Raw genomic sequence first — 7,226 nt, 5'->3', positions numbered from 1 at the left:
CTGGCTGGCACAAGTACAGCCCTGCTGATGTCTTTATCAGCTTCCACTCTGACACCTGTGCCTCCGTGGTGCGGCAGGCTGTGAAGAGGCAGGGCCCTGGGGACCTGATGGAGGAGCTGTACCACAGGGTGTCTGAGAAGGCCAAGCTGATCCTACTGAACTGTGTCATACCAGATGCTGTGGTGTGGCTGAGCACCTCGACTCTGGGCTCATTTGTGGTACAGGTGCTGTCACACAAATACTGGTACAAGCAGCAGCACCACTCCTTTGCAGATTTCCTCCAGGCCCATCTTCACAATGTGGACCTGGAGCACCATGCCATCTTCACAGAGGTGACTGCCCCCACAGCCTTTCCTTTTTCTCTTTCACCCATGAGCCCTCTATCTCCAGTGCCAGAAGGTCTCAACTCTGTTTAAGGTACTGTTCAGTCTAGGAAACCTGTGTGTCCCTCCATGTTAGGCACAATGAGGATAAGTCCATTTTGGTCTCTCTTACCTGTTTGTGAGCAGAGCTCTATTCTGAGAGCAGCACTGAGCACAATGTTCAGTTCTCAGGATGCTGGGCCCACCTGGGATATAAGTGATTGGCCTGCTTCTCATCCTTGGACAGCCAAAGAGTAATGGACGAGGATGCCTCCCATTTAGATGCCCTTAGTGTCACAGGTGAAAGCTGTGCAGCCAGGTGGGGGCATGAATCATAGTTGATTCTCCTTAAAAGACATCTCCTGGGCTGGCCATGAGGGCTGGCTGGGTAGATGTCAGAGGCAGAGGGCTCCTTGAGGCACAGGTGTTGAGTCTGAATCTGCATCTGTGCAGGAGTCTAGGAAGGGACCACTGACACAGCTTGAAATTCAGGCTGTGAGTGCCGGGTTGTGGAGATGGGATAGGTGGAGAGACATGTGGAGGGGCTTGTGGACAGCCTTGGACTTGGTCTTGACTGCACAGAGAGGAGCTATGAAGGAAAGTGTATGTACACATGCCCTAATAGCTGGGTGATGAAAAGACAGTGGAGTAAGAAAGTGACATTGAGAGAAGGGATCTGTCAGGAAGTTTCTGGCATGGTGCAAACTGCAAATGGTTAGCAGGCACTGTGGCTGGGCTAATCATCAATTCCATGGAGGAGTGGCAGGAGGTGGAGGACAGCCTTCCTGAGCTCATTGCAGCTTTGTGCAATCATCATGGAGACTCCAAGAAGGAGCAATGGGTTTGGGAGCCAGTGGTGACGTCTGTTTTGGATAGGTTTGGATGTCTGCTGTGTGGTTGGGTGTAGGAATGGGAAGCTTGTCAGTAAGGCCAGGTACACAGAAGGGGTGTGAAGCCAGGAAGAGTGGCATATACCTGTAATCCTAATGGCTTGGAAGGTTGATGCAAGAGGATTGAGAGTTCAAAGCAAGACTCCGAACTTATGGAGGCCCTAAGTAACTTAGCAAGACCCTGTCTTAAAATGAAAATTAAAAGGAAGGGCTGGGTTATTGCTCAGTAGTTAAACCCCTGCATTGTTCCCTGGTACCCCCCCAAAAAAAGGGGGGGTCTGGAGAGCTGAGGTCCTATGTGCCTGGGAATATCTGGGTTTGCACCATGGGATATGGTCCATGGCAGAGAATGGAAAACTACCGAGAGGAAGGAGAGTTGCCAGTGGCTAACTCCATTTGATAGCATGAAGTCAGATTACAAGAAGTAATGGCATTGTGCTGAGCTCTAAAGGATCAGAAGGCTCTCAGTTAGGGTCCAAAGCTGGAAGAGAGACATTGGAATCTCAGGAGGAAATCAAGGCTTCTTTTAGTCAGGGCAAGTCTTCTTTCTGCCATTGTTGACCCTGGAGGTCCTGCTTGCCTCAGCTACTCCTTGTATATAAAAACTGCTCTGGGTTGGGCTTCTTTCTGTCTGAGTGCCCACTGGCCCTTGGTTCTGACCTGGTGTTCTGTGCCCTTGCTTGAATTCCAGTTGATGACTTGTGTGTCCGTGTTACATGCCCATGTTCAGATGCCCTTAGTGTCGTAGGTGAAAGCTGCACAGCCAGGTGGGGGCATGGATCATGGTTCTCCTTAAAAGACACCACCTGGGCTGGCTTTCTCCAGATTGCTGATGAGCCATGACTGCGAGGCCCTATGGGTAGAAGTGAAGGGCTTGGCCCTGAAACCTGTGATCTTGTCACTGCAGCAATTTGACACTGAGTACTCATTCCTCAAGGAAGTTTGGTGAGGTGTCATACCTGCCCATTACCCTTGGCCCCTGCCCTGGGAATGTAGTGTGGCATGCCAGAGTGTGATAACCACTAGTAAGGAACTCTGAGTACTATGAGAGGGTCATTGCTCAGCCTCCTGGTATGCCCCACTGGCCCGAGTTGTAAGACAGCCATGTCCACCTGTCTCCTGAGCATTGTGTGGCCCTTTCCTTCTCCAGTGTATTGCATCCTCACCTTGTGGAGGGAGACCCCACCTGGATGCTGGGTTCTGCATGGCCTATGATTCCCTTCATTTTGTGGAGTGTTGTGATCCATGTTTGTTTTGTTTTGTTTTGTTTCACTTGTGCTGGGGATTGAACCCAGGGCTGCTCTACCACTGAGCCACATTCCCAGCCCTAATTTTTATTATTATTAATTTTGAGATAGGGTCTTGCTGAATTGCTGAGTCTAGCCTGGAACTTTTGACCCTTCTACTTTAGCTTCCTGAGCTGTGGCTGCCCATGTTTTAGGACAGAGGACTCACTTGGATGATTCCCTTTTTCTTTCAGAAGCAGCTTAATTCTTCAGGATGTCCTGGGCACATTTTGACTTCCTATGTTTTTCCAAGAAAACTACAAAGAACACACTTAGCTGATGCAATGAGCTGAGCACTGTGAGTGCCATCATCAAAATCCATCTGGACAATGAGGATTTTACATCTGACAGTCTTCATTAAGCCCCATCCTCTGGCATATGGGTGCCCTGAGACATATGCTCTCCCACTTCCTTCCCCATGGACTTCTAACACCCAGGATTACTTATACCTATTTAAAAATGTTACATAAGCCAGTGTGTTGGCATGTGCCTGGGCTCCCAGTTTATTGGGAGGCTGAGGCAAGAGGATAGGAGGATGGCTTGAGTCCAGGTGTGCAGGACCAGACTGGACAACACAACAAGAACCTGTGTCTTTTAAAATATATTAATAAAAAATAAATAAAGCATTATAAATATATAGATAGATAGATATAGATATAGATATAGATAGATAGATGAACCAGATGTCAGAGCTCCTCTTCACTTCGGTATTTCTGAAAAATGTAAGCCAAATTCTCTTCTGGCTCTTGGTTTCTCATGAACAGAACCATTGCTATCACATTGACTAAGATCAACTTCCATCAGAATTTTTACACCGTCCAGATACTCATGGCCAACGTGCTGGGTCTGGACACTTGCAGACACTACAAGGAGCGGTAGAGCAACCTTCAAAGCAGAGTCAGGAGGCTGCTGGACGAGAAGTTCCACTGTCTTCTCAATGGAATCTTCCATGTCCAGGTACCCGCTAGGACTGGGCTCTGCAGGGAAGGGCCACAGGGCAAGCACAGCTGCTCCTTGAGGCTTCATGATTGACATCTCCTTGGCTTTATTACCCTTGTCTCACTAGAGCACCAGGTGGTGAGGAAGTAGCTCCCAATCCTTCCTGAAAATCCACCATCTTCTTTTCTTAACAGTACCAAGGTCGTAAGGGTTAAAGCCAGGGCTTTGCACATACTATGTATGCACAGCTCTACCTCGAGCCACATCCCAGTCCCTACATCCACATTCAGAAGACTTTCTGGAGGTATCTGGAAATGCCACACTCAAGAAGTCCCAAACGGCCCCCAGTTTTGTTGGTTTGTTTGTGTGTGGTACTGGAACTTGAACCCAGGGGTGCTCTGCCACAAAGCTAACTCACTGGCCCCTTTTAAAATTTCTACATTTTATTTTGAGACAGGGTCTCACCAAGTTGCCCAGGTTGGCCTTGAACTTCTGATCCTCCTGTCTCAGCCTCCTGAGTGACTGGGATCACAGGTGTGTGCCAGTGCGCCTGGCTAATGGCCACCTGTTGGTTCATGTTTTTCTTTCCTCTCCAGTAGAACTGTATAGTGCCAGCCAGCCTGAGCACAGGGTCACTTTCTCCCACAACTGACTGCCCATGCAAACACTGTTCTGTGTGTTCTGTTCTTCCCTTGGCTCAAGGACAGGCAATCAGGGCTGAAAGGACATAAGGACATCCAAGGAGGATCTCCCTCGAGGCACAGGCAGCTCAGTGGTTCACCCAGGGTCACACAGCTGGAAGTTCCTTCACTGTTTCCTGCACTCAGTGTTCTCATAATTTTTCATACAGTTCCCTATTTCTTGGGAGATTTCTGGGATGAGCAATTTGAGAAAACAGAAGCAGTTGGAAGCACTGTTCATGAAGATCTTGGAACAGGTAAGAGCACCTGTGTGTCAGCCACTGGCCAGCTGCCCAAGGGGCTCTGGCTCCAGGAAACATTTGGAAGTACGTGAAAGCTGGACCCAAAAGTGCTTCCCTATCTTCCAGTCTTCCAGCTTTGAGCTCAGAATCAATTCAGAATTTAAATAGACTCAGAGGATTCCCTCAAGCCCACTCCTGGGGCTCGCCTCTCCTGTCTGCCTGACTTCCTTACGTTCCATCATCATTATACCCACATTTGCCAAAATAAGAGTGCATTGGTCGTAACTTATATGAATTGTTAGTTGTTGAAATTCAGATTAATGCAGAGTTATTGAAAAGACAAAGATTCGGTTTGGTTTTTCCCTTCACTGTAACAGACCATCAGACACCACGGATACACCACCTGCCGCAGAGCACAAATCCCTGAAGTCCTGCAGCATTTTTCTTTCTCTTTTGTCACCTTGTCCAGACAGTGAAGGAGGAAAGAATCATTTTCATCATCGATGAGGCCCAGTTTGTGGACGTGGCCTCCTGGACCTTCATGGAGAAGCTCATCCATACGGTCCCCATCTTTATCATCATGTCCCTGTTGCCCTTCGTGGGCCTTCCCTATCGCCCTTCGTGGGCCTTCCCTGTGCGGCAGCCAGTGCCATCATGAAGAACAGGAACACCACCTACATCACCCTGGGGCCCATGCAGCCCAGAGACATGCACAACAAGGTCTGCCTTGACTTCAACGTGCGCAGTATCCCCAAAGAGCTGGAGATGTAAGTCACGCTTTCTGCTGCCCCCAGGTCATCAGATGCTTCAGGATGTGCCTGCAAATTCCTGTTCAGTGTTTTTTTGGCCCTTCCTTTAGAGAGGCCACATGCTGTGCCTGGTGGGGCGGTGCTGCTCACCTCTTCCTGTGGCTCCACGCTGCCCCTTTCCACACCCTGCTCAGCAGGTGTTTCCCATGCATCAAGCTGGACTTGGGTCTACCTGTTGTGGTCTACCCATGATAACAGTCACTAGGAGCACAGTCACAGAAGGTGGTGGGAAAGGCAGGCTGTGGCCTGCGACCCACCATGTCCCCCATGGCTGGCAGGTGTGTGGTCTGTCTGTGGAAGCTGTCCAAGATGACTCTCTGAGCTCCTCAGGATGCCTCCACTGGGGCCTTGAGATGAGCCCCCTAACAGCATGCACTAGTTCTCTCTCTCAGGATGGAACCCAGGGTCTTGAGTACACCAGCCAAGCACTCTAACACTGAACTGCATCCCGGCCCTTTCTATTTCATTTAGAGACGGTCTCGCTAAGCTGCTTCTCTCTGTCCAGTAGCTGGAATTGCAGACAGGTGCTTTCCCACCCAGACGACGACAGCGTCTCTCCTGGGCTGGCTGCTGACAACCCTCCTGTTCTCTGCTTTTGTTCTTTCTAATGATGTTGCCTTACTCCTGGAAGGAAGATGGCTTGGATAAAGGGTCACTTAAAATAACTCCAACCCTATCCTGAAAGAAAAAGAAAAGGGCTGGGGATGCAGCTCAGGTGATAGAGCACCCTAAGGTTCAGTCCCCAGTGCTCAAAATAGAATAACTCCAGTCAGGCATTGGACTCTCTCTCCCCCTCCCTGCTCTCTCTCTATACATATCTGCATTTTTCCTTTTGATGCAGCAATCCCAGTTCTAGGAGACTATCACAAAAATGTGTTGACACAAATATGAAGTAACATATGTACAAAGTTTCTATCAAACTCTATTTGTATTAATACGAGACTGGAAGCTATCCAATGTCCATCTCCAAGGGGACCTAAGTTCAATACACTTAGAAAGAGAACAAGATGAAAGCAATCCCTGAAACTCAAGAGAAAACTGGAGCACATGGAGAATGGGAAGGGAGTCGTCTCGAGTGACCGCAGGTACTCTGCAGTGTGAGCCGCCACCTTGTCTTGATGGCAGGTACCTGGTGGAGGGCAGCTGCGGGATCCCCTACTACTGTGAGGAACTGCTGAAGAACCTGGACCACCACAAGGTGCTCGTTTTCCAGCAAATGGAGACTGAGGAGAAGACCAAGGTGACCTGGAACAACCTGTTCAGTAAGTCTCTTGGGGACTCTCTTTCTCTTGTTTCAGTACTGGGGTTTGAGCCCGGGGTGCTAAGCCACTGAGCTACATCTCCAGCCCCCTTTGCTTTTGGTTTTGAGGCAAGGTCTCACTAAGTTGCCCAGGCTGCCTCAGCTCACCATCTCCTGCCTCGGGCTCCTGAGTTGCTGGCATGACAGGCATGCACCACAACGCCGGGCACTTAGTCGTCTTCTGTCACTGTCCTTACGTGGAGAAAGTGTTGAGAATGGGCCTTCCACAGGCTGCTTCCTGCAGGGTCAGAGGGCTTGAGGGGGTAGAAAACCTTGTATCTGACACCCAAACTGTAATAGGACAAAGAGGTCAGACTCCCTGAACTAGGCTAGCACACACCTGTGACAGCCAGGAAAGCCACCAGGGTCAGACCTGAAGAGCTTGGGCGGCATCCGGAGGTGAAGTGCTAGCTCAGGGAGTCTGCGCACAGGGCCCCACACTTCAGAGTGTGCTGAGGCCTGCAGCGAGGGATGGCATGACCGAGGCCAGCTGGAAACTCAGGAAAACAATCTCGTTGCCCAGAGGAGGAGGAGCCAGAAAGCCAGCTGAGTATACAGTTTGGAGAGTAGACTGAAGCCCCTCTCTCTTTGAGGCTTTTCTGAGAGGTGATTCTGAGCCTCCGGATTCTGCAGCTCCCAATCCGGTAGGTGTGAGGCAAAAGAAACCCAGGAACTCTCCGCCACGATGTTCTCTGGGTCCCAAGGTCCCCAGCTGGTC

General features: G+C 49.9%; 1 pseudogene; it reads left to right on the top strand.

Moving 5' to 3' along the window:
- Positions 1-1,113: 1,113 nt before the first annotated feature.
- The window catches only part of LOC143410725 (adenylate cyclase type 10-like), a 28,756-nt pseudogene continuing 22,643 nt past the window's right edge, over positions 1,114-7,226 (top strand).

The sequence above is a fragment of the Callospermophilus lateralis genome, chromosome 11 (genome assembly GCF_048772815.1).
Source record: "Callospermophilus lateralis isolate mCalLat2 chromosome 11, mCalLat2.hap1, whole genome shotgun sequence".
Taxonomy (NCBI): Eukaryota; Metazoa; Chordata; class Mammalia; order Rodentia; family Sciuridae; genus Callospermophilus; species Callospermophilus lateralis.
The sequence above is the reverse complement of the archived record's forward strand: the minus strand, read 5'-3'. Positions and strand labels throughout refer to the sequence as shown.